Source organism: Poecilia reticulata, chromosome 12, assembly GCF_904066995.2.
Source record: "Poecilia reticulata chromosome 12, P_reticulata-male-v2, whole genome shotgun sequence".
Taxonomy (NCBI): Eukaryota; Metazoa; Chordata; class Actinopteri; order Cyprinodontiformes; family Poeciliidae; genus Poecilia; species Poecilia reticulata.
Genome location: NC_088841.1, coordinates 29,221,491 through 29,246,505, shown reverse-complemented (window position 1 = coordinate 29,246,505; position 25,015 = coordinate 29,221,491). Strand labels below are relative to the sequence as shown.

Genomic DNA, 25,015 nt, shown 5'->3' with positions numbered 1-25,015 from the left:
TAGTTATTAATAGTATGCTCTGACTGGAAATTTGTATTATCTAGTTTTAAAATCATTTAGTCAATGATGAATGTATTTGAAATTGTATCATCTGTGACTATATCAGAATCAAATGGAAGTTGTGTGTTATGAAAATGTTTTGTTAAGTATTAGAAAATTGTCCAGGTTTATGGAGAAGGGGATTTTGGAAAATGATTGTGTTCATTTTTATACTTAGGATTGAACATTATATTAGGTTAGAAAAAGGAATTTTACTCCATTCTATTCTGTTGACTGTATGTATTACTTTTTGTTTTTATTCCAGGACTAAATTTTTGAGTTTGCTGAGTGCAGGAAGAGTTATAAATAGATCAAGGAATAGTTTTCCTGGTGGCGTCAATGCTGGGTCAGACAGTGCAGCAGTTATCGGCCATCTTTGGTCCAGCAGCCTGGATATCATGTGGAAAGTCCTGTTCCAACGAGTGCCTACATCTTGGATGAGCATGTGTGATGCTGTGCCCATCTGCTGCTGCTCATCCTTCAGCTTTGTCCAAGCCAGTTCACTTTTTTAAATGTTTAACAAGACGCATTGCAGCTGCCACACACTGAGAGATGCTCTGGTTGCTCTTCAGAGCGTTCTGTACCACCAAGGTCAGGGTGGGCCCTGCACACTGCACAGATACCCACTTATGCTTTTCTGCCTAAATCTCCACTGCTGCTACAATATCGGCACCATTATCCTGGATGACAGCTGTGACTTTCTCAGGTAGAGCATCAAACTTTGCAATAACATCTTCCAGACACTCTGCAATGTTTGCTGCTGTGTGTCTTTCTTCATTGTTGTCAGACGGTGGGACTCCATTTTCCAGTCCTCTCCAAGAAAGTGGCTTGTCATCCCAAGATGCACCTCTGTGGCAACACTGGTCCAAATGTCTGCTGAGAGCAAAGCTGCCGTCTCTTTAGGATGTTTCTCAACTCGTCTCTGATTTCTTCATACTTTTTCTCCACCGTTTTTACAGAGTAGGTTCTGGAAGGAAGGACATGATGTGGACTGAAGGTGGAGATCATCTTCTGGAGTCCTTCATCCTCCACCACGGACAGCGGCTGCATGTCTGTGATGATCAGGTTTAAATGCTGTTTGTGAACTCAGCTGCTTGAACAACCGAACATCCTGGAACCATTTGAACGAAGCTGTTCATCGTACGACTCTTCCATTTACTGAAAAGAAGCACGAGAAAATTATTGCTGGTTTGTTCCTTGTTATGCCTTAATAAATATATTTCAGGTGATCTTCATTAGATGACATTAGATAATATTGTTAAGGGAGAATCTACACTTTCTGATAACTCTGCTGCAATCATAGTAGCTTTAGGAAGTCAGTTATACTTTAGTTATAGATTTAAAACTTTCATTTATGTGGGAGGTTTGATACAGTAGCAAGAAAAAAACCCTACTAACTAAATATTCACCCTAAATATTCAAATTAAATTAGAATGGAAGTACAGCATTAAATAAATGTGTTTCAGTTTATGCCTTCAATCTGTGGCTGCAGCTTTTATTGTTAACAAACTTACATAAAGTCCTGGATAGTTTTTTACTCACACAATTTACAGACACCAAGTAGCTGCTATGTTTAGTCGGTAGATGAAACGTTAGCAAACAATACGCCTCTGTTTACATTTATAACATGACAGATTAGCACACATTTAGATTAACATATTTAGCAAAGAGAACATAAACGATACCTGTTAGCAGCTGTGGACGAGTTCGATGCAAACAGCGGCTGTTTTCTCTGCAGATGCTGCTTGATGAGCTGTTGTGGTTCGTCAATTCTGCTTTGCAGTGGATGCATTGCGCTGTGTTGTCTTTTCTCTTTAGACTAAAATGTTCCCAAACCTTGACAGTTTTTGTTGCTTTCATTCCTTCTTCTTCTAAGCATCTCCGTTTCCCTCCGTAGCCACAAACTATGGCACAAACGTGTCAAACGTTTGCATTGTGCAACACAAAAACCTTCCGGCTAGACCGCAGTGCGCTGAATAGTTTAACAGTATTATTTATTACAATTTAATTAACGAAGCTTGGAGGCAGATTAATTTACCTCGAGGATTTTCAGTAATCGAGGTAGTCGAATTATTAGAGGAATCGTTTCAGCCCGAGTCCAAACTGGGGAGAGTTTAGCTGGAAACTAAGAATGAGATTTTTTACAACCCCAAAGGTAAAACCCAGTTATGATAGTAATGCTAGCGCCCTCTGCTGGGAGATATGTGGACAAATGGAGGATTTTTCCCACATGTTCTTTGAGTGTCCTATGGTAAGACTATATTCTGAAACGGGAAAATATTAAACTTCACTACAACCTTTGAAATTCACCATTTAGTTTTAGATGATATAAACATTGCTGCTGGAGAAATTCATAGTTTATATGTTGAAGCCCTTGGGTTAATTGCTCATCAGGTTATTACTGCAAACTGGCTGAAACCACATCCACCTGCCCTGGAACAATGGATCCAGAGCTGAAGACTGTCAACTTAATGGAGGACAAAGCTGCAACTCTGAGACTGAGGAGGGACATTTCTGTTACCTCTTACCTGGAACAATAGATTTGAGTTTTTCTGGGTAAAAGGGGAAAAATATCTTAACTACATGTCTGTAGAGCTATTTCTGTGAAGATGTGTTCATACTTATGAGTGGATCATGTCAATGAACTGTTCTAAAAACAGGTTTTAAAACGTCATGAGGATGAATTTTATGATCTTGTTAACATGACACTGAACACAGCGTACTCTCAAAATGTTCACCTTTCTATCAAGATAACAACAAACTGACTTTTATCCTTTAGTCGTCTTGTTCTCACTGGTTTATGGGTCGATCCAGCAGAGACAGTAACGCTTTGTGCTCCTTTAACATGGAGGGATTTCCAGGGAAACTGCACTGATATCTCCCTGATGAAGCCTTTGACCTGCCAGAGAAAATGCAGTTAACAAAACACCAACTAAAATACATTGTACAGAACCAGGAACCTCCCATGTAACTTATTACTAAATGAATATGCTAAATGTTGTGAACAAAAGCAATGCTATCCACCTTGCTTAGCTACTGACTAGTTATTTTAACCGCCATGAAAAGCGACTGCAAAGGGTTAAATTAACCCAGAATCAAACCGCATTACGAAACTAGCCAAGATGGCGTCAAGTAGCTAGCTTGTTAGCTGTGATGCCAGCGTGCATTGGTATTGTCTGGTGCAGCAACGTGACCCAGATAAAACTGCTTAAATTAATCACAAACTACATAAATGAATAAATACTGATGTGGTGTGATATAAACTACACGGTTAGGAAACATCTGGAAGTAACAGAACAGGATTTCTCTGCTTGCTTACCGTCACTTGGACCGGAGCGCCGGGAAAGTTCATCCTCTTCTTTTACCGTCTGAAGACAGACAGCAACCAACTTACAGGGACTTTACTGCCACCTGCTGGTGAAGGACATTGTGTCCGGTTCTCCGTTTCACTTCTCAGAACTTCAATGAAACCCAGTTATGGAAGTAAATATTTGCCATCAGAATTTGAATAAAAAATGCATCTGAGACTTGATGCATTTTTTCAATTTAAAAAAAATTCGGTCATTATTAATTATATATTATAAATAAATATGATATATTTATTTATTATGAATAAATAATAAATATTTATTATTTATATCCCTTCCTGTCATATCCATTAATCACAAAATATAATGTTGTTTTTATGTTTCCTGAACACAAATAATTTCTGGTTGTTCTTCAATATAACCTTTAAGTTCCTGTAAGTTAGTGATTAAACTTCTAGCATTTATTGTAACATGAACTATTTTCCTCGTCTCCCATCTACCTCCACATTTTTATCTATGTTCTCCCATGATGCCTCTTTAAGCCCAAACCTTTCAGCTCCTCTCACTATTATTCTCCTCAGTTTTGTGCTGCTTGGTCACTGCAGTTGATAACAGAGGCTATGAATAATATTAGTTTTTCTACTGATATTGTGACATTTTATTCTGCCTGATCTTTGCTTTGACTCTGTTTGTTCAGTCTCTCTTGTTTTCTTTTCCTTCACTTTTTTAACTGCTGCTTATATTTTTTGTCATTTTAATCTGTATGGTTTCTTTTGCCCTCTTCTTTACCTCACATCCTCCGCATGTAACTATGTTTCCCTCCACAGTTACAGCGTTTTTCTTGTGCTTCTTCTTTACATTGTTCTAATTTATGATCTTCACCACATTTTAGACATCTCTGCTTCCCTTTACTGACTGCTGCTATGTGACCTTTGACAATTGAAACACTGAAGTGATGGAGGGATATAAGGTCTGACCTGAAAACTGAGACAATCTATTTTAATGTTTTTTGGCAATTTGCTTCAGACTCAGTAAGGATGGACAAACTCCCTGCTTTTTCTGAATTTATTGTTTCTAATAATCTCTTCAAGTTCTTCACTTTTGCATCTTCTATCATCTAGAATGATTCCATAAATCACTCAAATTTTGTATCTTATGTGATTTTTTTCTCCAAGCCTTTTCACAGATATCCACATTTGAAGACTTATTTTTTTTGCTCTTTTTTACAAGCTACCAATAAATTTCCATCTCTCAGAATTTTAAAAGGTGAAAACATGAAACGATCCGTTTCAGAGACATTGAATGTCAGTTTTAATAAAACATAAAAATGCCTGATAGTCTGTGAACTCGGCAATCTGGTTAATAAACAGATATTACTGTAATATTTACAGTATTTACATGTGAAGGACAGTTGTCCTGTGCTGATCTGAAGAGCTTATTTCATACTTTATGTTTTCATAATCAAACTCCACAGAATCTGTAGCAGTAAAAAACAATAAAAAGGTAATTATAAGAAACCAGAACATCTCCAGGCTCATCAGGATCTGATTATTCTCCTGTAAACTCTCTGAGTTTTTCCTTCATCTTTACAAAATCTTCAGTAATTTTCTCACTCTGATCAGCTGAGTCTATGATGGCCTGTCTCAGTTTTTCATCTGCTTCAGGAGTTGAAAAGACACTCAACAGTGCTATCAGTGTAAGAATCATATTCTGCACTGAAACCAGTACAAACAACATGCCTACACTCATCTCCTTGAGCTCTTTCACCTTTGAAAGCAGAACCAGAAAATGCTCCACGTCTCTCAGAGCATAGTTCGCCAGAACTACAGATGATTCTTCCTCCAACTTTTCACATGTGCTCTTTATCTCTTCCAGCTTTTCTGTCAGAGGTTTGATTATCTCCATGAATCGTTTCCCCAGCTCCTCACCTTCCTTAGCCTTTTGTCTCTCTACATAAATTTTGGTCACATTTGTTCCAACAACAGGAACTGCAGCAGCAAGACCAGCAGCAACTAAACTCAACCCTCCAGTGAAAACAGCAAGACACAATCCTACGCCTCCAACCACAGCTGCTGCTGGTCTGACTGTGTTCACCTTCACCTGCATGTTTTTCACTTCTTCTGAAATCTCTTTGAACCTTTTTACAATATCTCTCATCTCAGTTTCATGTTGGTCAAACAGCTGAATGAATGAAGGTGCTTCTGCTATCAGTTCATTCATCAGTTCACACAGCTCAGGTGGAAGCTGTTTGCTCCATCTTCTCCGTGGGTTTAAAGCCATTTCCTGCGGTTCTGTTTTCTTTGAGGGTGTTAGCAGTCTGTGGTTCTTGGTGTTGAACAGTCTGCGGTTCTTGGTCTTGAGCAGTCTGCGGTTCTTGGTGTTCAGCACTCTGTGGTTCTTGGTGTTCAGCAGTCTGTGGTTCTTGGTGTTGAACAGTCTGCGGTTCTGTGGTGTTCAGCAGTCTGTGGTTCTTGGTGTTCAGCAGTCTGTGGTTCTTGGTGTTGAGCAGTCTGTGGTTCTTGGTGTTCAGCAGTCTGCGGTTCTGTGGTGTTCAACAGTCTGTGGTTCTTGGTGTTCAGCAGTCTGCGGTTCTTGGTGTTGAGCAGTCTGTGGTTCTTGGTGTTCAGCAGTCTGCGGTTTTGTGGTGTTCAGCAGTCTGTGGTTCTTGGTGTTCAGCAGTCTGCGGTTCTTGGTGTTCAGCAGTCTGCTGTTCTGTGGTGTTCAGCAGTCTGTGGTTCTTGGTGTTCAGCAGTCTGCGGTTCTTGGTGTTCAGCAGTCTGCGATTCTTGGTGTTCAGCAGTCTGTGGTTCTTGGTGTTCAGGAGTCTGTGGTTCTTGGTGTTCAGCAATCTGCGATTCTTGGTGTTCAGCAGTCTGTGGTTCTTGGTGTTCAGCAGTCTGTGGTTCTTGGTGTTCAGCAGTCTGTGGTTCTTGGTGTTCAGCAGTCTGTGGTTCTTGGTGTTCAGCAGTCTGTGGTTCTTGGTGTTCAGCAGTCTGCGATTCTTGGTGTTCAGCAGTCTGTGGTTCTTGGTATTCAGCAGTCTGCGGTTCACCTTTACAGACAGAAACAGATTATATGAACTGATGAACAACCTGAGGTTCAGACAGCAGACCAGTTTCTGCTGAACTAGAGGTCCAGGTTTCATGAACTGGTTTCATGCTTTATCTGGCAGAGCCAACATGAAGACTGAAGGTCTTCGGTCTTCTTTCAGTATCAGCCCAACATCTCTGGTTTCATGTAATCAGGTCACATTATGCAATACAATCCTTTGGCACTACTGGGTTGGACAAACAGCAAATTTATTCCACCAGGAGCTTTGAGATGCAAATGGTCAGGAGCCAAATCTGAAGAACAGACACCACTGCTTCAGGTCATAAAACCTGATGTTAGGTTAAATTAAAACCAGCCAATCAGATTGAGCAAAACATTTACACAGCAGACCAGTGTCTGCTACCTCAGTAACTCATATCTACCAACCAAACCACAGTTCAGTCACACAGCAACATGAAGGAAACTCAGGAAACATCAGAGCTGATGCTCTCACTCTGGTCTCATTCATATCAATCCCAGAATGCATTGCAGTCACCACCTTCAGTCTGGAGGAGGAGGCGTGTCACAGCAAGGAAAGCTATGACGTCATGGAGAGAATATAGCTCAAAGAGAAAGGACTTCCTGGTTCCCCAAGTCCAGGATGAGTTTCTCTAGATCGTGCTGAGACATCAGTCCTCTAATCCTAGAGATGTTCTTCAGGTGATAGAAGGCCGACTTTGTGACTGTCTTAATGTGGCTCTGAAGGTTCAGGTCAGAGTCTATCACTACTCCCAGGTTTCGGCCTGATCGCTGGTCTTTAGTTGTAATAACTGAAGCTCTGCATTGATTCTGGTTATCAACGTTGAATGTAAATACGAGCTTAGGTCTTACTGAAGATGATGATGAGTCTGCTGAGTGGATCCAGAGTCTCCGTGTGGGGAAAGAAAGATCCGTGGAGAACGCTGCAGCAGGGAGGATGTTTCCTTTGGGCTCAGAGTTTCCTTGCAGTCCAGTTCTCTGATGTGTTTATCTTTAGTCGTATTGATTATTGCAACAGCGTCTTCACAGGTCTGACTAATGAATCAATCAAACAACTGCAGCTGATCCAGAAGCTGCTGCTGCTGTTCTCACTAAAACCAGGAAGATGGAGACATAACACCAGTTTTAAAGTCTCTACGCTGGCTCCCTGTAGCTCAAAGAATACACTTTAAAATACTGATGTTAGTTTATAAATCAATGAACGGTTTAGCACCACAATACATTAAAGATCTGTTATTGCTGTACCAACCGTCTAGACCCCTCAGATCTTCTGGTTCTGGTTCTGCTCTGCATCCCCAGAACCAGAACCAAACGAGGAGAAGCAGCATTCAGTTTCTATGCACCACAGATTTGGAACAAACTTCCAGAAAACTGTAAAACAGCTGAAACACTGAGAGCCTTTAAATCTCGACTTAAAACCCACCTGGTTAGAGTTGCTTATGGCTAAATTGAAGGTTTTGATGTCTTAACTTCTTTTCATTTCTCTTTCACACTGTCTATGTAAAGCCCCCCGGAAAACGTCCCAGTTAAACGAATCTATATCTATGGGTGTGAGAATCCTTGTTAAATGACATCTTAACTAAAACTCTGAGGTGTGGCACCTTGTCCTGTTAGGCGACGGGGCCTGGATAATACCCGTGTTAAACGGACTGCGGAGTCCGGTGACGACAGGCGCTTAAAGTCCGTGAAAAACTCTGAGGTGTGAGACGTTTAACTGAAGTCCTACAAGGGGTATGGGTTTTAATGTTTTTATCTTTTTAACCTTTTTGTTTTCCAAAAAAAAAAAATCTTTGTCTTTCTGTTTATTCAATGTCACATGCTGTTTGTATTTTAATTATGTAAAGCACTTTGAAATGCCTTGCTGCTGAAATGTGCTATACAAATAAAATTTGATTGATTGATTGAATGATTTGTGTTTCTCACCATTTACCTCGTCTGCTCCCAGCAGTGGAGGACAAAGTACTCAAGCAATGTTAAAGTACAAATAGATAAAAATGAACTCTAGTAGAAGTACCACGTCAACGTTTTGACTTGACTAAAAGTGAGAAAATACTGGCTTTTAAAAATACTTCAAGTATTAAAAGTAAAAGTACTTGCTGAATGGCTAATACAATATCAGGGTTTTCCCCAGAAAACCTGCATTGTGTGTTTTTGTTTTTATTAAAAATATAAAATATATATTTATGCATATGTATTTTTCAATAAACCAGACTTCAACCATCTCTTCTGCAGTGAGAATTTTACTGGCAGGGCAGAATTTTTCCTGAAAGAAAGATGTTTGTAGTTTTTATAACTGATGCATTGAGCAGGGAGAGCACCAATCAGACTGCTGGTGCCTCTGCAGGTCGGCCGCTTCATGTGCTGTCATGGCTTGATTTCTGCTCTCTGCTGGAAGAAAGACTCACAGATTCTTCAGAGCCAGATTAACAGGTGGATGATCTTTAGAAGATCTTCTTTCACAAACTGGACACTCTCGTCCTGGTTTCTCTCTCCAGTGTTTCTACAGATGCTGTGGCTACATGACAGAAGAACCGGATCCTTAAATATCCAGAGGCATCTCACCATCTCAACCTGTAGAGCTGAAACTGGAGTGGTTTTCATGGCTAAACAAAGTCTTAATGCCTGATATTGTATTCTATCTATTTTAATAAACTACTTGAAGCTGAATTGTATCAAATACATCCACAATCAAAAATTTATCTAATTGTTCCAATATAAATTGTGTTTAAATCTTTCCTGTCAGCTCCCCACTCTTTGCCTCAAACATCTCATTACATTTAAATTTCTTTTTACCTTTTTCAATTATTTTATCTACATGTATTTTCCATGTAAGTTTTTTATCAAGCCACATACCCAAATATTTAATCTGATCTGTCCTTTCTATAACATCTCCATATAATTTAAGACTCACATTAATATTTAACTTCCTATTTGTAAAAACAGCACATTTAGACTTTAATGTGGAGAATCTAAATCTCCATTCTAAAGCCTTCCACACTATTTAAGGCTTCTTGAAGTTTCCTATTTATAAATTTAGTATTGTTTACTTCTTCCAAATGATGACATCATCTGCAAATAATGAAACACCAAAGGATTTATCTATACAACTAAAAATATCACTAATCATTATAATAAATATCACAGGGCTTATAACACTGCCTTGGGGAGTTCCATTTTCAACTTGATACTTTGAACTTATTTCTCCACCTATTTTATCTCTAATATTTATTTCAGTTAAATATTTTTATCCACCTATATAATCTATCCCTTTATACCTATTTGTTTAATTTAACCCACAGCTCTTCTTTCCACAACATGTCATAATCCTTTTACTGCTATCACTCTCTCTCTATTAATCTGGGTCCGTCTAATTTCATGTTCCAGACAATATGCTGGATCTATTCTACTTCTGCCTTTTCTAAAACCAAACTGATGAGATTAAATCTTCTCCTTAGATTCTAAAAAGTAAAATAATCTATTATTTACCCTTTTTCCCCCATAATTGTACCTAAACTGTCATGATCCGTGTTTCTATGTGTTTATTTTCTAGTTTCTGTGTGATTCTGTTCCCTGTTAGTCCTGTCTCTGCGTCTTTCCCCGTTGATTGTCTCCCAGGTGTGTCTCGTTCCCGTGATTGCCCCGTGTGTATTTAGTCTCCCCTGTTGTCTGTGTTCTTCGTCGGGTCCTTGTCTACTGAATGTCAATTGTATGTCGATTGATGTCACCTGTCTCCGTGCTGCCAGTTTCCTCGTGTTGTTCCCCGCTGTTCCTTGTCGTTGGATTTATTCATTAAACATATCATTTTCATCACATCCTGCGTCTCTCCTCACCTACCTCCACACCGCCTCATGACAGAAGGACCCGACCAAACGAACGGTGAGGAAGCTATGGCATACTGCCCCCCAGGTGTGGGACCACGTCGCCACGAGCGCCCTAAACCGCTGGAGGTCCCGGCCCCTGGGCGCTGGAATCACCAGCGCTCTGAGCCGCCGGAGGTCCTGGTCCCAAGGCACCCAAGTCACCAACGCGACGACAAGCTGAGTCCCTGGTGGGGAGCACGTATGGCGTACTGCCCCCCAGGTGTGGGACCACGTCGCCACGAGCGCCCTAAACCGCTGGAGGTCCCGGCCACTGGGCGCTGGCGTCACCATCGCTCTGGGCCACCGGAGGTCCCGGTCCCGGAGCATCGACGTCGTCGCCGCCATCGGCCTCCGAGGTTTCCAGCGCCCGCTGCCGGCGTGCAGCCACCCGAGCTTCCTGCGCCCGCTGCCGGCGTGCAGCCACCCGAGCTTCCTGCGCCCGCTGCCGGCGTACAGCCACCCGAGCTTCCTGCGCCCGCTGCCGGCGTGCAGCTCCCCGAGCTTCCTGCGCCCGCTGCCGGCGTGCAGCTCCCCGAGCTTCCTGCGCCCGCTGCCGGCGTGCAGCTCCCCGAGCTTCCTGCGCCCGCTGCCGGCGTGCAGCTCCCCGAGCTTCCTGCGCCCGCTGCCGGCGTGCAGCTCCCCGAGCTTCCTGCGCCCGCTGCCGGCGTGCAGCTCCCCGTCCTTCCAGAGTCCCCTAGTGTCCTTCCAGAGTCCCCTAGTGTCCTTCCAGAGTCCCCTAGTGTCCTTCCAGAGTCCCCTAGTGTCCTTCCAGAGTCCCCTAGTGTCCTTCCAGAGTCCCCTAGTGTCCTTCCAGAGTCCCCTAGTGTCCCTCCCGAGTCCCCTAGTGTCCCTCCCGAGTCCCCTAGTGTCCCTCCCGAGTCCCCTAGTGTCCCTCCCGAGTCCCCTAGTGCTCCTCCCGAGCTCCCAGCGCCCGCAGCAGCCGGCGCTCCGCCCGAGCTCCCAGCTCCAGAACTCCCCGAGTCCGCTGCCTGTGCGCAGTTCCCCGGTGCTCCGCCCGAGACTCCGCCCGGCCGTCCTGCCGGTCCCCCGGCCTCTGCTCCGCCCGAGCTCCCAGCTCCCGCAGCAGCCGGCGCTCCGCCCGAGCTCCCAGCTCCAGAGCTCCCCGAGTCTGCTGCCGGTGCGCAGCTCCCTGGTGCTCCTCCCGAGACTCCGGCCGGCCGTCCTGCCGGTTCCACGGCCTCTGCTCCGCCCGAGCCCACGGCCTCTGCTCCGCCCGAGCCCACGGCCTCTGCTCCGCCCGAGCCCACGGCCTATGCTCCGCCCGAGCCCACGGCCTCTGCTCCGCCTGAACCCCAGTCCCCAGCGCCTGCAGCAGCCGGCGCTCCGACCGGCCCACCGCGGCTCAAGCTCCGCCTCCAGCGTCGCCGCCCACCGCGGCTCAAGCTCCGCCTCCAGCGTCGCCGCCCACCGCGGCTCAAGCTCCGCCTCCAGCGTCGCCGCCTACCGCGGCTCAAGCTCCGCCTCCAGCGTCGCCGCCCACCGCGGCTCAAGCTCCGCCTCCAGCGTCGCCGCCCACCGCGGCTCAAGCTCCGCCTCCAGCGTCGCCGCCCACCGCGGCTCAAGCTCCGCCTCCTGCGTCGCCGCCCACCGCGGCTCAAGCTCCGCCTCCTGCGTCGCCGCCCGCCGGACCTCCCACGAGAGGTCTACCTCCTGTGCCGTGGACGGCCCCCGGAAGGGTTTTTTGTGTTTGGATTCCTGTTTGGATCTGGGTTTTGTGTTCTGGACTCTGGCCCTCCTACCGTCGCCCCTCCGCCCACCCTGTTGGGATCTGGTTTGTTTTCTGGACTCTGGCCCTCCTGCCGTCGCCCCTCCGCCCACCCTGTTGGGTTGTTTTTTGTTTGTTGGACTTTTTCTTGTTGGGCGCCTGGTAGTCGCCCCTTGAGGAGGGGGTACTGTCATGATCCGTGTTTCTATGTGTTTATTTTCTAGTTTCTGTGTGATTCTGTTCCCTGTTAGTCCTGTCTCTGCGTCTTTCCCCGTTGATTGTCTCCCAGGTGTGTCTCGTTCCCGTGATTGCCCCGTGCGTATTTAGTCTCCCCTGTTGTCTGTGTTCTTCGTCGGGTCCTTGTCTACTGAATGTCAATTGTATGTCGATTGATGTCACCTGTCTCCGTGCTGCCAGTTTCCTCGTGTTGTTCCCCGCTGTTCCTTGTCGTTGGATTTATTCATTAAACATATCATTTTCATCACATCCTGCGTCTCTCCTCACCTACCTCCACACCGCCTCATGACATAAACATGATGTTAGAGTTCTTGGTCTGTAACTTTCAGCTGAATTTGGATCTTTGCCAGGTTTACAAATAGGAATAATATATTTTTTCCATTCATCAGGTAAAATCCCTTCCTCCCACATTTTATTATACAATCTAATATTTATTTACTCACATCACTAGGATTATTTAACATATTATAACTGATTTGATCATTACCAGGAGTTGATTTACTAGAAATCCTCAGAGCTTTATTTAATTCTAACAAAGAAAACTTCATATTAATAAAATCATCATATTATTCATCATTATTAAGCAATTCAATATTTTTCCGTAATGTTATTTCACGTCCTATTTTTTCTTTATTATTTAGATTCTCTGTACTATTTATCTTTGCAAATATTTTAGCTGGAAGCCATTTTGTCTCAGAGTGAAGCTGAAACCACAGCAGACAGGAAGTCAAACCAGGAAGTCAGTTTCTCTCCTGTAGAAACTTTCTGAACTTACTTTCACGTTGATTTGCTTGTTTTTCCTCCTGCAGCAGTCTGTGTTTCAGCGTCCAGTTGCTCAGTTCTCTCTCTGTTCTCCTTGTTCAGAGTTAGTTTGATTTCAGTCGGAGACGAAGGCAGGAGTCAGAGTTCATCCTCAGGTGTAAAGTTCATCCTCAGGGTGTTTACTCATTAAGTTTTTTATCTCTGAACTGTTTCCTGTTTGTTCCCAGATGTTCCCATTGGAATCAGTCTTTAAGTGGAGATCAGGCGCCCTCTAGAGGATTTCCTCTTAATCTGCAGTTTTATTAAAACACTACAGCTTTTTCTGATTCATGACTTTGTTTCTGATTTAAGTGAAAATATATTTTTCCTCTCCACAAGTTTATGCCACCTGGTAGTGATGGGTAGATGAGGCGTCATGTATCGTTTCGACCCAAAGCAAAACTGTGTTGATTCTGTGTTGATACTGTCACTCAATACTGACACCTGCTGGACATTAACAATTCCTACAGGCAACGTAGTGATTTGATGACCTAGAACCAGAGTGAAGTTGGCCCCCATTTTGGCTGCACAAACGTTTGACACCGATTTTGTCTGATTTGAAGAAGGTGGGGGGCCAAACTGACCAGGACATGTGAAAACTGTTTCACCAAGGACAGAGCATTGTTTTAATTCAATGTCACAGTATTCCAGTGTTACTGCAGACAACATTTCTCCTTCCTAAGAACAGCGAGGATCAGCGACAGAACATTCCAGTTCACTGGACTTTACAGAAACCTGCAAAAAAGAACAATAGAGCAATTAAACAGAGAAAGTATTTGTATTTAAAAAAGTACAGAAAACAGCAAAGAAAAAAGTAAGATTACAATTTTAAGACGCTGTGGACTCGCCATGTATGTGACATCATCAGAACTGATGATGATTGGTACCGGATGCCTCGGGTGGAAAAACATTTCTGGGTGTCGTCTTTGCCTGTTTATGTTAGAAGTAGAAAATAATAGTCAACAAGAAATGTAGCCAGCTGCTCAGTAAGAAAAACTCCTTCCACCATGAAGACGATGTGAAGGTTCATCCTCAGAGCTGGTTGGTGATCTGGTGGAATCAGAGCTTCTTCTGAGACATAAAGTCTTTAGTTTCCAAACACCTGATTTCTCTTGCTTCCTGTTTCATCTCAATTTGCTTAGACTGTAAACGTATGACGATAAAAACATTGATGAACGAGTTGGAACAACAACTTCACAATATCAAAGTCTCTGTCAAACTGAGCTCAATTAAAACCAGTTTATGAAGAAAACTATATTACGCCTCCCTGCAGTTACAGCATGAAGCTGAATGACGTTAACAGAAGAAATCATAGACAGTTTTATAAAAAACATCATGCTACAGTTGCTCAGTTGGTAGTGAGGCAGCTGCAGCCAACCCCTCAGAGACACGTTCTGTCAAAGAATACACCATGGTTTACCTCCCAACTCCTCCTGGAGTTTCTCCTGGTACCAATCCGTCTGCAATCTGTGCTGCCATAGAAGAGGGTGACATGAGGCAGACCTGGAGGGTAGGAACCCAGGGTTTCCACCTCAGGTAGGCAGAGAGGATGCCTGTGTGCTGGATGGTCTCTGGTCACATGTTTGCATACTGGGCCTCCACAGGCTGGAAAAATACTGTCCAAAAGTTCTGACAGAGCCACAGGGTAAAACATTTCCATCTGGGAGAGAAACTGTCAAACCATCAACTGCACAAGATGGCTGCTCCCAATGTGATGAGGTCTAGTCCCAGTAAATTGCCTGGCACTGTGGCAGCAAACAAAAGGATGTTCAATAGTTTGGGTGATGAAGAGCCGAGTCACTGACATAGTCTGTTTCCCCAGAGAAGCCTGCTACAGAGGTGGTTTGATTGGACAGTTTATCAGGTGAAGGCGTAACGTTGAGGGTTTAATAGGTAACTCCAGGTCATCATTACTGACCTTCAGAGACACCATGGGGTCCGCCATGGCCTTGATATCATGGCCTCTCTGTGGGGGGTCATTGTAACCAGTTCTCTTCCCATTGTCCTGCTGCACACTGCTCTCTGGGTTCTGCCTGAGGATGAGGAGCAGCAAAACATCTTCTGCTTCCCCTTTGATGGGTACAACTGCTGGTTTGGGGCCACAGACGTATCTGGCGTCTCCCTGCTGTCCCTTGGTGATCTGCCCCTTCCTCCATGACCTCTCGTCCACTCACCACCCCTCCTCCGTTGACCCCTTACCCCTCATCCATGCCACCAACCAGCAGACCTGTCAATAGATGAGTTAGAATAGAAATGAGGAGGGTTAGCTGGTTCTGTCACCACCATCACCTTTACTTTCTCATGTTTTCCAGAAACTTCCCGTCTGGCCTTGTTCAGCTGAAGTTTGACCAGCTGGGCCTGAATCTCCTCTCTGTCATCCTGAGTCCTAATGAGATAAGGGACGAGATGTTTCACTAAATTCACAACCAATCATTTCAGGATTCCCTCTCATGGCATCACTCACCTCATGAGAGACGCCGTTAAGAATGGCAGCTCTACTCGGCTCCTCGGTGCCCCGTCCGTACCTGGAGGCCGGCAGAATGACGGACTCAGACTTCTTTGCTTTTTCTAGAAACACTTAATGATGTTGTTCAGGTTTCAGTTGTCCTACTGAAACTCAGCGACAGCTGCAGCAGCAGACTAAGGGTCATTCTCTGTAATTGGTGCTTAATGTAAACAGGCTGAGGCTTTTTAGGTGAAGCTGTTTTGAAGTAATATAATTAATGTAAATACTGCGAAAAGTTATTATGTGACATTGGGATGAGCCAGAAAAGCTTCCCATGATGCATGTTTCTAAAATGTTCTTTACATTCTTAAAATAAATATTGTGCATTATTTCACAATATTGGTGAAACAATGCACACCTTTAGTTATTTCTATGAAGTAACTTTCAAGGAAAGAAGTTAAAGTTTTTATGAATCTTTGAGTTTAAAGTCAGGAGAAAGAAAGGAAACTTACAGCAGAGTCAAAATGTAACATTGGTTTCTTTAAAAGTGTTTTATGTCATTATGGAAAATCACTTCTACAAATAAATCCCTCATTTTTCTGCAAGCTAAAGAAAATCTATAAAAAGCTTTAAACCTGTTTTATTAACCTTTAACATGTAAATACTAACAATAATGTCATGTTTTAGTCTGCTTTATTATAAACATACATTAATATGAGTAAACACAGTGAGGTTTTTTCTAAACTCTGTGAAACTCAAAGGGAGGGGTGATAACGTTGAGCGTTGCTATGACAACTGAAGGTGGGAACAGGTTTGGTATGAGGGAGGAGTTAGGAGTGATCATCTCTGATAGGCAGTTCATGGGTGGACTGTACGCCCTGAACACTATTAGGACAAAACAAACTGTCATTTTAGTCTTTAAAGGATCAAAAATAACCCAGCTACAATAATCAGAGGCAGTTTAAACATCTCCAAACATGAAGGGTCTGAATTTAACTCCGTCTGGTTTGCATCAGGGTGATGTGGAGAGATGGGAAGCTGAGGGGGAGCATGGAAACCAGTCGGTCATCATCCGGACCTTCCCTGCGCTCAGAGCCTAGATGGTGACCTTAAACGGCCCTGGATCCATCACTAGTTCTTTCCCTGGATGGAGGCTGACCTGCTGACTGTTCTTTAAAATGTCTAAGATGAGCAATTTCATCTCCTGTTGGTCTAGATGGATACTGAACAGGCACGTTTCCATCTCTATAAACTAACTTAGTTATTGTTGAACGACTCCTCAGATACAAACACTCTTGCTTTAGTGAGCTCAACCTGCAGGATTAGACAGTTTCAACTGCAACAGGTTTCTGCTCTCCTGATTTATCGGGTCGACCCTCAGAGTTGGATCTGCAGTGATCAGGACTGCAAATCCATAAATCCTTCACAAGAACCGGGAGGAAACACCAAACTAAGATCAGTAAATCTCCCCTACATCCTTATGCAAAGGATTAAAGCAGCACAAAGAGTCAGTGAGGTAAAATTAGTCTGATTTATTGAATACAAGGATACAAAGATATATCTTTGGGATCTCAGAACATCATCCAGAGACCAAATACAATAACTAATTACCAATTAAAATAACAAATCATCACACAATAACTTTTCTCTAGACTCTGTTCAGCTCTTCCCTCTTTAGCTGCAGGTGAAACGTCTGTTTTCTAGCTGAAGCACAAAATAACCTTGTAGGAACAAACCTTCACCTGGACTCAGACATCCCTGACCTCACACTGACCTTCAGCACATAGTTATTTATTACAAGACACTGGAATAATATATTAATTGATTAAAAGAGTAAATGTAAAAAATAAAACTTGAATCTTCCCACAAATCCATTCATTACATTATAAAAAATAACAGCAACGTTTATTCATGTATGATCATTTTTTAAAATCATATTTTCACCATGTTTTTCATACATTTATAAATGTCAGAGTTATAAACTAAATATTTAATTCAAAAGGTTAATATGTAGCTTAAACAATAAATATCTACTTTTAATATTAAATATTTAGTTTGGAAAATAATAATTTAGTTGGTAAACTGAAGACATTCCTGGATCATTTTTGCTCACATATTCAATAAAATCAAAATTTTTTAATAAATCTGTTCCCAATAAAAAGAAATAATTACCCAGAGATGAACAAAAAAACAGGACCTCTCACTCTGAGTGATTTTAGAATCAGAGCTGAACTCAGACTAAAGAGTCAGATGAGAAAGATTAACGCTGCCCTGCTGCTTCCAGCAGCCTGGAGATGAATCTGAATCTGATCAGAGATGAAGAAGATGATCAGATCATCTCCAGATGATCTGATCATCTGGAGATGATCTGATCATCTGGAAATGATCTGATCCTCTTTAAAACTCACAGTTTCAATCTGATCAATAAGTTTTTATCTGGACTTTGTTCTTCATGCTGAGATCATCAGAGCTGCTGCTTCATCACTGAGATCTTCATCGGTAAAATCTTTAATGTTTTAATAGTGCCAAAGTATGGAAACATCTTGTGAGTGAAGGTGTGTGTGAAGGTGTGTATGTGTGTGTTAGTATCCAGATCAGAGAAGGACAGTTTTCCTCTGTCCCAGTCCAGATTCACTCTGATCCTCTGGAGATTCTTCTGGACTGAGAGACGAGTGGAAGGAGCTGATGGAGAACGAGCTGAATATTTACCTGAATAGAAACATATAAACAACAACAATCCAGACTTTATGACTCCCTTCCTCTGAACAGACTCTTCTATCACACCAAGTGCCCAGACTTCACTGTCTCCAACATCAACATCCCAGCTGTGGTTCCCTGAGTTAAAACCCTCAGAACTCAGAACAGAGTAGTAATAATCAAATCTCTCTGGATTATCAGGAAGCTGCTGTTTCTCTCCTATCTTCCCATTGGTCAGATCTTCAGACAGATGGAGCCATGGACCAGCCGTGTTTGGGTCCAGAACCAGAGGAGTGTAGGTCACCATGGTCTCCATGTTGCTCCAGATGTTGAAGGCCAGGTTGCCCAGATGTTTGGCCTGGTCTATCAGAGCTCCTGAGGGCAGCTGTGGATCCTCCAGCAGGGGGCAGCGCTGGACTCTTTCCACTGCAGCCTTGTAGTTGTGCAGGAATGAGACGTCTGCAGCTCTCAGCTCCTCCTCTGTGGCTCTGACTGTGTCTGAAAGAGCTGCTATCTCTCTGCTCAGAGCCTCCATCTTCTCCTTCATCATCCTCTCTTCTGCTCCTCTTCCTCCCTCAGTGCAGCCAGCCTGGCCTCCTCTTCCTCTGCTAGAAACTGATGAAGCTGCTTAAACTGCTCCCTAATCTGCCTCTCTGTGTGTCGGGCCTGGACCTTCAGGTGTTCTGCTGTCTGATCAAACTCCTCCTGAACTTTCTTCCTGAGCTCCAGCTTCTCCTTTAAAGGCTCCAGAGTTTCCTGAAGCTTCTTCTTGTGTTGCTGAGCAGCTTCATCGATGGGTCTGAATCTGTGGTTGGTGTGTTTTTCTGAATCTCTGCAAATGTGACAAACTGGCTGCTGATGGTCCAGACAGAAGAGTTTGAGTTTCTCAGAGTGCAGAGAGCAGAGATCCTCTGAAGCTTTTTGGTTTCTCTGCTGTAACAAAGACTCACACAGATTCTTCAGAGCCAGATTAGGAAGTGGAAGATCTTTAGAAGATCTCCTTTTACAAACTGGACAATCTCTTCCTGGTTTCTCTCTCCAGTATTTCTGCAGACACTCCTTACAGAAGCTGTGGCTACATGACAGAATAACTGGATCCTTAAATATTTCCAGACAGACCGGACAGCAGAGATCATCGTCTGATCTGGAAGCCATTTTGTCTCAGAGTGAAGCTGAAACCACAGCAGACAGAAAGTCAAACCAGGAAGTCAGTTTCTCTCCTGTAGAAACTTTCTGAACTTACTTTCACGTTGATTTGCTTGTTCTTCCTCCTGCAGCAGTCTGTGTTTCAGCGTCTAGTTGCTCAGTTCTCTCTCTGTTCTCCTTGTTCAGAGTTAGTTTGATTTCAGTCGGAGACGAAGGCAGGAGTCAGAGTTCATCCTCAGGGTGTTTACTCAGTGAGTTTTTCTCTGAACTGTTTCCTGGTTTTTCCAGTTGTTCCTGTTTGAATCAGTCCAGAGGCGGAGATGTGGCGCCCTCTAGAGGATTTAATCTTAATCTGCAGTTTTATTAAAACACTACAGCTTTTTCTGATTCATGACTTTGTTCCTGCTTTAAGTGAAAATATATTTTTCCTCTCATAAACTCTTACAGGGTCTCCACTATCTATGAAATTCAAATGAACACATTTCATGTTCAGTTTCCTTCTGTTTGCTGTTTTTCTGTCAGTTTCAGACTCTGGAGGTGAAAATGATGTTTGGTGTTGAGGAAAGTTTGTCCTGTTTTCAGAACAACTGGATCAGAATCAGAAATGTTTTGATTTAAATTGAATGCCATTTTTATTACTGTAGCTGAAAACTGTGAAACAGTAAATATTACAGAAAGTATTTTTTTACCGGTTGTACAAGGGGAATCCGTCATGCACTTTTTATTTTTGTCCCATTCTTTTCCTTTTTCTTTTTTTTGTTTTGCCCCTCACGAGAATTTCATTCCCTGACTGCAAGATCTTTGCCAGAATATGAGAAATAAAGGCAACCTACTGCGTGAACCTCCTACCTGGTTTCTAACTCTAATGTCATGCATGAATGGTTTCCAGCCCCTTGAACGAGCTGTAAGCTTAGAGCTGCAGGTTGTATTTGGGGGTGAGCCAAAATCAGCTGAGAAAGTTCAGCTGCTGACAGTATTTTCAAGTCACAAGACGTTTGAACTTGCTGCAGAGGAACTACTAGGATTACATGCAGTAGGGGTTGGATTATTACAAGCTGCTACATATACTTTGATCTCCTGCCGTGCTCCGTCTTTCTGTCTGTCTGCCTCGGACTGATGTGATGGAGGACTTTGTGTCCTTGAGCTGATTGACAAAATGACATAGAAGTTATTTACCGTCGCAGCTAAGATATCTGCTGTCTTTAGACCTTAGCGAGATGCTACAGCTAAATGAGCCTCTTTAAGGTTTGGATCTGCAGCTCATTCACTGGATTCCTCCAGACACATGATCTGTCCAGCATAAAGAGCTGCAGGGTTTGACCTGGTAGTGGCAAGTGCAGGAGAGGACGCAATGCACCGCTTGGTCTCTAACCAGGGTGTGTGCTCCTCCTCCTCCTGTTGGTATTTAACCTTGTGCAGTTGTCAGTGTAAATGTGGAAGAGTTGTTTTACAGGTTTTAAATCAGTGATTTGGTGTTGATACTTTGATTCATCAAGTCATTTTGAGATGAATAATTAAGAAGCTCCAGTTATTAAAACTTGGATAAATGTCAGTTGTCCAGATTTCACATTCATGTCATTGTGATTGAGGTTTTTTTGCTCCTGTCATAATAATTAGATCTTGAATCATTTTGAGTTTATGACTCCGTGTCCTTTTCTCACTCTTTAACCTTGTGAATGGTTCTCTAACCACACCAGTTAAAGAAATTAAATCTGACAAGGCGGAGACAGACTCCTTTAGCAAATACTCAGATTGTCTCAGCTGGGCTCTATCCAGATAGCACACGATGTTAAATCAACGTTGAAAAATAGTTAGAATCGTTCCTTTTTTGGTTGAAGTCGACAAATGATGGTGGAACAACCATCAAACAACCATCCAATCAAACCGTTGAAACTGTGTCAATGAATCAATGTTGTTTTGTGGTTGAAATCTGATGACTGATATGCTGAAGTCTGATCAACGTCTGATCAATGTTGAATCAATGTCAGCTGTTTTTCCACACACCTTCTTCCCCTCCTCCTCACCAGAGCTCTGGGTGAGAGCATTTTATTGCTGAGCGGGGGTTATCACACTTTTAATAACACTGTAGAGGACAGTGAGTGGTGTTTACTTTCTGTAGACTTTTTTTACTTGAAATAAAAATTCTTACTGTTAGTGTGTGATATATTGACACGAAAACATCTACAACTTAGTATGAGCAGTGAAGCGGTCCACCCCTACCATTTATGAGTGGGATGGTCCAAACTCGCTGTTTGCTTGTTTGCAAAAGTTGTTAATTCAATGTTGAATTATGATAGCAAAGGTTGAATTTATGATTGAGGTCAATGACAGAAGCTGGGTAGGTTGACATGATTTTAATTGATGTCTGATTAACAGGGTTTTGCTGAAATTAAAACACGCAGGTCAGTTTGCCTTGAGGACAAGGTTTGGGGAAGAACTCGTGATCTAAATGTTCAATCAATGTACGCAGTTTTTCACACCCTCTACACACACCCCCTTCCCTCTTCCTCACCTGGCCCCATCTACCCCTCAGTCTCCTCCCCCTTTCCATTCTCCTCCCCTCCTCTTTGGGCTCTGGGTGAAACAATTTTAATTTTAGGTGAGGGTTTCAAATTTTTACATTTTATTTTGCTAAAGATGCTTTTTGGCTCTAGTGGCCTTTATTTGATAGTTAATTGACAAGAAAGGGGGTAATGAGAAAAGGGGGAAGACATGCAGCAAAGGTTGCCAAGGCCGGGAATCGAACCTGCGACAGCTGCGTCAAGGACTAAGGCCTCCAACTACAGGTGAGGGTTAATCATGTTTTAACTTAAGCACTATGTGTTACGATTCTGTTCTGTACCCAGATTGCACATGATGGCAATTCAACAGTGAATTAACATGTTTTGCCAACAAGCCAACAGCAAAGCAGCTGTGTGTTTGGGCCATCCCACTCATGTAAATAGCAGGGGTGGACCGCTCCACTCCTTGTAGTAAGTTGTAGATGTTTTTGTGTCAAAATATCACAGTCAGTAGGAATTTTTATGAACAAGTAAGAAAATGTGCAGAAATGAATCATCACCCACTATCCCACTATTTACAATGTGATAACCCCCACTCAGTAATAAAATGCTCTCACCTAAAGATCTGATGAGGAGGAGAGGAAGGGCAAAACAGCTGACATTGATTCAACATTGATCAGACGTTGATCAGACCTCGGCATTTCATTCATTAGATTTCAACCACAAAACAACATTAATTCAATGACACAGTTTCAACATTGGTTACTTGGTTAGAGGTGGATGGTTGTTTGATGGTTGATCTACCATCATTTCTTGACCTCAACCAAAAACCAAACTTTCTGACTTTAATTCAATGTTGATTTACCATTCTGTGCAATCTGTGCAGTTTGTTGCACCCCTCATCACCTTCTCATCTCCCCCTACTCCCTCCCAAAACTCCCCACAGCCACCTGCTCCTCCCAGCCTTCCCCTCTTTACCCCCTCTCATCCCCTCTTCCCTCCCCCCATCCTTGAGCTCTGGGTCAGAACATTTTATTACTAAGTGGGGGTTGATCATGTTTCAAATTAGGCACTACATGTTGAGAACATTGGGTTGTGATTCCTTTATGTACATTTTCTTACTTGTCTGTAAATATTATTACTGACTGCATAATGTGTTGACACAAAAACATCTACAAGTCTCTACTAGGAGTTGTTCAGTCCGACTCCCCCTTTTTACACTAGTGGTTTGTCCCAATCAAACAGCCACTTTGCTGCTGGTTTGTTTGCAACCGGCTTCTGAATTAAATTATCCTCTGAGCAGTTTTATAGTAAGTTTTTCAATATTACTTTGATCTCAAATGTGTTTATTGAAAAATAAGGTCATTGTTTTGTGCCTATAGTAATCCTGGTTATTTTGGGGCAAAACGGATATTTTTAATAATTGAGGTCATGTCTCATTTTGCATTATTTTCATCCTGCCCACCGCACCAGGCCTAAGTATGAAATCCTGTGAGATTTTGTGAGATTTGAGTTTTTAAAATAGGGTGGGGCCTATTGTTTGGACTGGGAGAGTATGTGGTGGAGAAGGAGTATAAGGCTGGCTGCTCCAGGTGGGTTTTAAATTGTTCTGATAGTAATCACTTGTTTTTCATTTTTTTATTATGATGTGTTTAGGGACGTGCTTAGATGTGTCTCTGTTCCAGAACAACTGAGTTAGATGATTGCATGACAGTAGTGATGGGTAAATGAGGCGTCATGAGGCGTTTCGACTCATAGCAACACTGTATTGATACTGTGTCAATACTGTGTCACTCAATACTGACACCTGCTGGACATTAAAAATTCCTACAGGCAACGTAGTGATTTGATGACCAAGTCTATACAATAAGATTTAAGTCTGTATTTTATTGAACATTATATGTTGTATTATGTCATATCTTCAGTTGCATTTAAAATATATTTGATATACAGTCAATAAAGAATGTGAACATGTACCATAAAGTGACAATTTGAGTAAATGTGTTTGGAATGAGGATGCATGGACTGTTTTTTCCCACACATTTTTATTAAAAAAATAGTTTTTACAACCTTTTGAAATTGAGCCTGTTATGCTTTTTTGACAAAACTTCTGCTGAAGAAGAAAATGAAGTAAACTCTACATTTACAGCGAACCCTTGTTTTTCTTAGGGGTTGCGTTCCGAAAATAACTCGTGAGGCGAAATCCGTGAAGTAGTTACCTTTATTTTTTACAGTTATTGCACAGCATAAATAAATATTCTACATGGAAACCAAAGAACAAAACCTGTTTTCAGGTCAGCGCATGTGCGTGTTCATCAATCGGGCATTAATGTGATCTGGAGTCATATCATTAAAGCGTTTCCTCCAACCTGCCCCGCCAGATTCACAGCTGTATCTACGGCAGAGCGACGGATCTCATCAGACGAGCCTCCGGTCGGGTGTTGTGCTGCCTTTGGTCACAGCTTTTTTTTTCCAGCAGACATTGAAAGTTTCAGTTTCCATCTCCTGAGTGGCATCAGTATTAAACACCGTAACATTATTGGCACTCGGGTAGCACGGAGACTGTTTTTACCAATCATATGCTCAATTAGGACGAAGAACACTGTGGAAAAAAAACTGCACAAAAAAATCTGCGAAGCAGCGAAACCGTAAAAAGTGAACCGCGTTACAGCGAGGGTTCACTGTATATAAAATAATTTATAAAAAGCAACCGAGTAATTTGTAGAATGGCTGCATATCTGAGTTTATCTAGGTGAATCAAGGACTTCATTCTCATGCCTGGCCTCATAATGCCTAAGCATTGAAAAGGTGGATTTATTTAAATAAGACAGTTTAGTTAAACATATGCGACACTTAACCTGCAGAACATAATATAAAAGTAAACTAAAAGTCAGTTTCAGCTGAATTTGGGTTCAGATTAAGTAGAAACTGACAAGAACCGGATGAAACGACAAAAATGAAAACAAATTTATTTTCCAATATAAGATCAAAATGGTCCCACACTGCGGAAACATTTCCTTTGATGCTGCTCCATAGATGACGATGTAAAAGATCAAGAATTTGTTTGGCAAATGCTTTTGACAGATTCGCTTCCTTATAAACACAGTTTGGCATCCAGTGTCATTTTGAAAAACTTCCTGTATTGGTCACCTGACTTGCTGAAACCAATACGTGCACCGACACGG

At 42.6% G+C, this 25,015-nt stretch overlaps 1 long non-coding RNA gene and 1 pseudogene across 1 annotated transcript in view; one reads left to right on the top strand and one right to left on the bottom strand.

Moving 5' to 3' along the window:
* LOC145554029 (uncharacterized) overlaps positions 1-25,015 on the top strand; it is a 217,841-nt gene that overhangs the window by 84,186 nt on the left and 108,640 nt on the right. The gene's annotated exons all lie outside the window — the stretch shown is intronic.
* LOC145554267 (nuclear factor 7, ovary-like) lies at positions 17,884-19,738 on the bottom strand (annotated as a pseudogene).